A 9,080-nucleotide genomic window follows, 5' to 3' on the forward strand; every position below is an offset into this window, starting at 1 on the left:
GCAACTACACTCCAGTAAAACTTAATTTTAAAAATTTACTAAAAAATTTTTTAAAAGGAAATGTGAACATAAATAAATGGTCTGATTAGCCACCCCTACTTACTCACAGCCTCTGCCACGCACCTTTGCTGCACTTCTCAGTAAAGAGATGGAGCCTAAATCCCCCTACCCCCTGTATCGGGGGGTCTTCTGACCTATTCTGGCTGATAGGACACAAGTGATGATATGCAAATTCTGAACCCAAGCCTCAAGAGGGCCCCGTTTCCTCCTGATGCAGGTGACTTTCCTGGCCTCAGTCATCACCACGGGACCAAACCCGGGCTAGCTTGCTGGAGGACAGACAGAGCAAAGCCACCCAGCCGAAGGCAGCCAGCCCTCACACGTGAGGCCGTCAGTGTGCAGAGCTGCCCAGACTGTCCGCATAGCTCCAAAACTTGGGAGCACAGATGGATTTCTGTGGTATTTTAAGTATGCCATTCTCGGGGGTTGGGTCAGAGGCACGAAGAAATGAACAGAGAGCAACAGCTACAGGACAGGCCGGACAGGAGTTTCCACTAGGACCAGGGAGTGGATCTCCCAATCCACTGCGGCTGGAGTGGAGATCAGCCTGAGCCTGAAGGCTGGGAGAGGATATGTCAGCCCGAGTGGCCAGCACACTCCTGAAGGAGGTGGAATGTTCCAGAGAAAGGGCTGAGAACTGGAGTCCCAAACGAGGGCAGGCACTGACACCAGTTAATGGTGATCTGAACTTAAACAAGTGGCATGGTCCGTGAGCCAGACATTGATGAAAGAGCTGGGTCTCTAAAGTTTGGGGCACAGGTTAGAGGGCTGGGGTACAGGGAGATTGACACGAGTGAGCCCAACAGGCAGAGGTCAGGGTCAAGAGGTCACGGAATCAGAGACTGGGCCTTCTGAAAGCCCGCATTTATTTCATCCACTAACGCCGCCGACAGTGGTTTGGTTGCATTTGGGGTTCATTGCAGCACCCACGGTTTCAGAACATAAGCATCAGACCGATTTCAGGGCGTGTGTGATGCTGGAATCCCCAGCAGGGAACAGAGTGCAGAAGCTAGATGTGCACGCATGTAAAACTCTTAGCACAACTTGTCTACACCAGGGGTTCTCAACCTTTCATGGGCGTCAGTCACTCATTCATGCTGTCAGCTTTGCAAAGAAGTGACTGGCCCCTAAAAGAGAATCTCTGGGGGTGAGGCTCCTGAAGTAATATTTTGTAAAACAGAGAATACAGAAGAAAGGGATCAGAAATGAACTTCCGGGAAACCAGGGCCCAGCACTGATCCTGCAGATGGGTGCATCGTGGTGGGGGGGCGGTGGAGTGCCACCCTCGGGGGGACACGACTCAGCTGCCAGGACTCCTGACACACCTGTGTTTACCCGAGTAAAAACAATCAGCCATTGAAACAGTCCATGTAATAGTCACATCACTCATAATAAAGGTCAAACCTGCTCTCAACACACAGCAAATAATGTCAAAGCTAAAACCCATTTTAATTCCCAAATATTTGGAGAAGGGGTTATATCCAAAATTGTCTAAGACTCTTAGCCAAGAAAAGACCTTACTTTGACTCTAGCAGAACTAGGAAAGGGGCTATTCTTTTACCTGCAAAACAGACTCCTCCTGGAAAATGTCTTCAAAAGGTCTTTCAAAAACTCACCAAGTACTCTCACACCCAGCTTTTCCAGGGTACTTTTCTGAAGAATCCTAGATAATTTCCTAGCACAGAAGCCATTGATACACTAGAATGCATCTATCTCATTTGCCTCTCATAACCATCACAGAATTTAAATAATTATTAAAAATTCAGTTAAAATATGAGAATTTCACAACAACACAGCTCCTTGTAACTTTATATACTCCCTATTCACTGGATATTTTAAAGGATAGCAACAAAATGACTTTAATTTTCAGCATTGACGACTTCTTAAAAGTGTGTGCAAACTGGTTTTCATACAAGTGTACGTAAGAGGAAAATGCATGGGTTTCATTTGTGGCCTTTTATATTTGGTTTCACATAATACTATAATGATGCTTCCTGTTTGCCAGGTACTGTCACAAGCTCTTTAGAAATATTAATTTATTTAATCATCAACATAACTTTGTGAGGAAGCAGTTATTACTGCCTTAAGAGAACTGAGGCTCAGAGAGGTTAAGTAACTTGCCTGAAGCCACATGCAATTAGAGCTTCAAATCCAGGTAGTCTTCCTGCGGCCTGTTATGGACCAGCACTCTAAGTGGACTCTCTTGTTGTTCTTCTTCCTAAAAAGTCCTGAGTGTTCACTGGAAGGACTGATGTTGAAGCTGAAACTCCAATACTTTGGCCACCTGATGTGAAGAGCTGACTCATTGGAAAAGACCCTGATGCTGGGAAAGACTGAAGGCAGGAGAAGGGGACGACAGAGGATGAGACGGTTGGATGGCATCACCAACTCGATGGAAATGAGTGGGAATAAATTCCAGGAGTTGGTGATGGACAGGGAGGCCTGGCGTGCTGCAGTCCATGGGGTTGCAAAGAGTTGGACACGACTGAGCGACTGAACTGAACTGAAAAGAATCTTAGAATCAAGGATGGGTACTTATAAACCATCTATAGAGGATGATAGAATAAAAGCTGTTTTCTTTCCCTCTCCATAAAGGTAAATATAAGACAAGAGGCTTCACTCCAGTCTCACAAGCCCGCTTCTGCCTGGATGTTGCAGCCACTGGACCCTGACTGTCTCTCCTCTGTTCCTCTGGAATCCTCATCCTCCTCTCCATTCCCCAGCCTTCTTTGATCTTTGCGTGCATTACTCACAGGTCCACCCTCTCCTCCTGCCTCTAATCTGATCCAGGCTGGCCTTCCTTAAGTTCAAAAAAATGGTTTTAAAACAAGAAACTGCTGCCTTATCTATCCCAAATATCTTCAGTGTCACTGCTTTATTCTGCAGATAAAAGCCAGTAGTTCAGCCAAATGTATAAGAGGTCCCCGTGCCTGCCCAGTTCATTATCCTGTACCACAGCTGGCACACAGGAGGCACTCTTGTTCTCCCATAGGTACCCTTTACGTAAGCTGTATTAAGCTGTTTCCAATACTATCCCTCTGCTCTCTCTTCTGGAATTCCCTTCATCCCTATCTGTGTGTGTGTGCTAAGTCACTTCAGTTGTGTCCCACTCTGTGACCCTATGGATGGTAGCCCACCAGACTCTTCTGTCCATGGAATTCTCCAGGCAAGAATATTGGGTTGCCATTTCCTCCTCCAGGGGAATCTTCCCAACCCAGGATCAAACTCGCGTCTCTTATGTCTCTTGCATTAACAGGGTTCTTTACCATCAGTGCCACGTGGAAAGCCCCAATCCTTATTCCTTCCCTTCTAATTTGTGTAATGAGTCTTCACTAGATGATTCTAACACATCCTTCAAAGTCCAGCTCAGCATCGCTTTTTCTTCTACCAGAGGTAGGTGGGAGCTACTCAAAGTGTGATCTGCAGACAAGGCTGTCAGTCAGCATCGTGTGCATGCTCCCAGGAGAGGCGGTTTCTGAGGCTCCACTCCATAGCCACCGTATCAGCACTTCTGCGGGTGGAGGCCAGCCATGCACAAGGCTTGGCGCTAACAGGAGGGCAGCACTGCACTGGACCAGAAGCCACTGAAAGCACTTGTTTCCTAGCACCTTACTGCCTGGGATGAAGCCAAGGATCCATGAATGGTCAATGAATGAATGAACGTTGAGTTAACCCCCTGAATGATTCATTAAACCTATCTTTCCTGGGAAGCTGCTGCTGCTGCTGCTAAGTCACTTCAGTCGTGTCCGACCCTTTGCGACCCCATAGATGGCAGCCCACCAGGCTCCCCCGTCCCTGGGATTCTCCAGGCAAGAACACTGGAGTGGGTTGCCATTTCCTTCTCCAGTGCATGAAAGTGAAAAGTGAAAAGTGAAAGTGAAGTCACTCAGTCGAGTCCGACTCTTCACGAGACCGTGAACTGCAGCCTACCAGGTCCCTCTGTCCATGGAATTTTCCAGGCAAGAGTACTGGAATGGGGTGCCATCGCCTTCTCTGTCCTGGGAAGCTACAATACTAAAATTCCTTAGTCCACTAATGCCTCCAAATATTCTCAGAATTGAAATTTTTCTTGAGTTTTGAACTGGATAAGGCTCAGGTGTCCTGAGTGTTTCTGCACTATTGGACAAGGTGCAGAAAAAAATTTAAGTTTGGAGCTGGTTAAGGAAAGCACAAAAGTGAAAATTCTCTAAGATGTAAAGAATCTCAGAAGTGTAATTTTATGGATTCTACTATATAGCAGAAGGTGGTACTCTCCATTTCAAGCTTTGAAAGATTATTTGAAGCTTCCTTAAATAGTTATTATCTTCCTTTTGATTACTTTTTGAACATAATAGCTTAGGAAGGAAAATGCAAATTGTACAGACACAGTGAAGACTGCTACATATCAAAATATTATTTTGTACTTTTCTAGTTTCTCACAAAACAGTCTTTATGCTACATACTGGTCATGAAGATTTATTGCAGCACTTCTTGTTAAAATGAACAAGGCCTTCAATGAGGTAACGCCTCAAATCAGTCAGAATGGCCAATATGCTGGAGAGGGTGTGAAGAAAAGGGAACCCTGCTACACTGCTGAGGGCAACGTAAATTGGTACAGCCACTATGGAAAACAGTGTGGAATTTTCCATAAAAAACTAAAAATAGGGTTGCCATATGATTTAGCAATCTCACCCCTGAGTAAGTATCTGGACAAAACTGTAATACTAAAATATAAAAATAAGATAATTCAAAAATATACTATATTCATAGCAGCAGTATTTACAATAGCAAAGACAAGGAAGCAACCTAACTGTCCATCAACAGATGAGTGGATAGAGATGTGGTGTATACACAGTGAAATACTACTCAGTCATAAAAAAGAATGAAATAATGCCACTTGAAGCAACACAGATGGACCTAGAGATTATCATACTAAATCAAGTCTGAAAGAGAATACCATGTGATAAACCTTACATGTGGAATCTAAAATATAACATAAATGAACTTATCTCTGAAACAGAAATAGACTCACAGATAGAGCACAGACTTGTGGTTGCCAAGAGGAAGGGGGTGGGGGTAAGATGGATTGGGAACTTGAGATGATCAGATGCAAACTGCTATAGAGAACGAATAAATAACAAGGGCCTGCTGTATAGCACAGGGAATTGTATTCCCCAACACTCTATAATAAGCCATAATGAAAAAAGAATGTATATGTATGTGTTCAGCTCAGTCGCTCAGTTGTGTCCAACTCTTTGTGACCCCATGGACTGCAGCACGCCAGGCCTCCCCGTCCATCACCAACTCCCAGAGTTTAATCAAACTCATGTCCATTGAGTTGGTGATGCCATCCAACCATCTCATCCTCTGTCATCCCCTTCTCCTCCTGCCCTCAACCTTTCCCAACATCAGGGAACAGTAGCATCTGCTGGTACAACTGCTGTCCAATGGACATTTAAGCAAACAGGCAAATAGAAAACTACCATTATAAGGACATTTAAGATCTGCATAAAATATCAGGGTCTTTTCATATGAGTCAGCTCGTCACATCAGGTGGCCAAAGTATTGGAGTTTCAGCTTCAGCATCAGTCGTTCCAATGAATATTCAGGACTGATTTCCTTTAGGATGGACTGGTTGGATCTCCTTTCTGTCCAAGGGACTCTCAAGTCTTCTCCAACACCACAGTTCAAAAGCATCAATTCTTCAGTGCTCAGCTAGCTTTACAGTCCAACTGTCACATCCATACATGACTACTGGAAAAACCATCACTTTGACTAGACAGACCTTTATTGGCAAAGTAATGTCTTTGCTTTTTAATATGCTGTCTAGGTTGGTTCTAACTTTTCTTCCAAGGAGCATCTTTTAATTTCATGGCTGCAGTCACCATCTGCAGTGATTTTGGAGCCCCCCAAAATAAAGTCTGCCACTGTTTCCATTGTTTCCCCAACTATTTGCCATGAAGTGATGGGGCCAGATACCATGATCTTAAGTCTTCTGAATGTTGAGCTTTAAGCCAAATTTTCACTCTCTTCTTTCACTTTCATCAAGAGGCTTTTTAGTTTCTCTTCACTTTCTGCCATAAGGGTGGTGTCATCTGCATATCTGAGGTGATTGATATTTCTCCTGGCAATCTTGATTCCAGCTTGTGCTTCATCCAGTCCAGCATTTCTCATGATATACTCTGCATGTAAGTTAAATAAGCAGGGTGACAATATACAGCCTTGATGTACCCCTTTCCCGATTTGGAACCAGTCTATTGTTCCATGTCCAGTTCTAAATGTTGCTTCCTGACTTGCATACAGATTTCTCAGGAGGCAGGTCAGGTGGTCTGGTATTCCCATCTCTTTAAGTACTTTCCACTTTGTTGTGAACCACACAGTCAAAGGCTATGGCATAGTCAATAAAGGAGTAGATGTTTTTCTGGAATTCTGTTGCTTTATTGATGATTCAATGGATGTTGGCAATTTGATCTCTGGTTCCTCTGCCTTTTCTAAATCCAGCTTGAACATCTGGAAATTCATGGTTCACATACTGTTGAAGCCTGGCTTGGAGAATTTTGAGCAATACTTTGCTAGCATGTGAAATGAGTGCAATCATGCAGTAGTTTGAGCATTCTTTGGCATTTGTATATTTACATATATAGGCGATGGCACCCCACTCCAGTACTCTTGCCTGGAAAATCCCATGGACAGAGGAGCCTGGTGGGCTGCAGTCAGTGGGGTCGCTAAGAGTTGGACATGACTGAGCGACTTCACTTTTACTTTTCACTTTCATGCATTGGAGAAGGAAATGGCAACCCACTCCAGTGTTCTTGCCTGGAGAATCCCAGGGACAGGGAGCCCGGTGGGCTGCCGTCTATGGGGTTGCACAGAGTCGGACACGACTGAAGCGACTTAGCAGCAGCAGCAGCATATGTATATATATACACACACACATATGTGTGTGTGACTGTAGCTGTACAGCAAAAACTAATAACACTGTAGATCAACTATACTTCAATAAGATAAAAAGTACAAAATTAAATTAACAAGCCCACTAGTATGACTTTAAAAAATTTTCCAGGTATAGTTTCATTCTTCTAAAAATAAACTGATGTAAAAAAGATGGTCTATTGAATATAAACTGTTCATCAAAGTCATAAAAACAAAAAAAATACACCTCCATTTTGAAACAATTTCTGTACTGCTGCTGCATGAAGTGAAAAAATCATCCCTGCCATCTAAAGCACAGCCCCTCGTCTTACCACTCAGCTTGGTTACTACTGGAGTTAGTGGGAACAAACCAACGATTCAGGGGTAGCAGTTTAACAGGAAACGTTAACTATGTCCTATACAGAAAGTATGGATTTGACAAAGTAAATGGTGGGTTTTCTGTTTAACTATCTCTCTTGATATTTGGCTTTTCAGATGGCCAAGTATAAAACAGTAGCATCTGCTGGTACAACTGCTGTCCAATGGACATTTAAGTAAACAGGCAAATAGAAAACTACCATTATAAGGACATTTAAGATCTGCATAAATAGGAATGGTACCTTCCCCACCGCTCCTACTCAAAAAGGCTGAGACGAAACAACAGAGGGGGTGCCCACGTTAGGCAAACACACCCAGACTCTTCAATGACTCACCTACAGATGCTACCATCATATACTGCGTGGTGTGTGTGTGTGACCAAGGCAACCATTGTCTTCCTCACAAGTAATTTCTTTACACTTACCGAACTGTATCTTGGTTGAGAAACTTTTCTCATCAGTCCTTAGGGTAGTTATAGAAATAAACAAAGTGATTCTATTGTGGAAATTTCCCCCTGGTTTTAGTTTTGTCAGATGATCTTTTCTTAAAAAAAATGGAGGATAACGTGAAGTTTTGAGCAAAGAAAGTAGCTAACCAATAAATGTAAATGGCTTAGAAAATATGCTGAAACGTATTGATTAGAAATCAAAAAATACAGTCATCTTCTACTGCAGCACCTCAAAGGCACACAAAGCCCTCTCTAATCAAGATACTGCAGGCTGTCAGAGTCACTTGCTTGTTTTGGCCTCTAAGTTTCATGCTACTTACTTCCTCAGGAGTAATTTTTCTCCTTCCTGTTCTGTTTTTTTGTTTTTTCCTCCTCAACGTTAAGTCTACGGCTTTTGTAGGGAAGTCAGAGTCATTGGGAAGAAAGTGTAATTTCAGTGAAGTGTTGATCCTGAGTGCCAAAAATAAAGGAAGATCATTTCGAATTGTCTTGGGATATTGAAAACAAACCCATGTGGGTTAAGCTTAAAGAGCGCCAGAGAGGACATAAAGGCTAAGACTCTGCTGGATTAAAGACCTTTGCAATTCACGTTGTCATTAAGCTGATGAGAATGGGTATTTCCAGTTCTCTTATTCTATGGAATAATTCCAAAATTCCTTTGAGCAGGTATATTATAGAAACTGAACTAAGGGTAGATGAAGTAGTTAAGCAAATACACAGGGCTTTACAATAAACTCTAGTATATAAGTAACAAAGTTATACTGAAAAAAAATGCATGTATATAGTTATGTGTGTATATAAATGTACTTGATATAGGGAAATATAATGGAAACCCAGTTGAAGACATAAAATTATATTCATCACTGTCATGTCACACTGATCTTTATTCCTAGATGTAAGCTATTACAACAGCAGGATACACAGCAGTGGCCACGCTAACGCTAGATGTGATCTGCCATCAACAGCAGTGAGCTCAGGGAGCTCTACAGGCATGTGAGCAACTAAGCCATCAGAATACCAGCCAACTACAAAATTCCACAACTGGAACATAAACGCATCCACTCACTCTCTCGCATCGACTTAACACTCAGGTTTTCAACAATGCAACTGATTAACATATTCATTATTCTATTATTCTTTACCAGATTTTTACTTCTTTAGGGATCAATGATATGTGAGTAACTTAGCAAACAAATGTTCCTGAAAAAACCATCTCTGTAAACGGTTAAGTGGCACCAAAATGCCAGAATGCGTTTTTTTTACTACTTTAAGGAACCTACAAAAATGTTAAGGAAGACAAATA

This window comes from Bubalus bubalis, chromosome 14 (assembly GCF_019923935.1).
Source record: "Bubalus bubalis isolate 160015118507 breed Murrah chromosome 14, NDDB_SH_1, whole genome shotgun sequence".
NCBI lineage: Eukaryota > Metazoa > Chordata > Mammalia > Artiodactyla > Bovidae > Bubalus > Bubalus bubalis.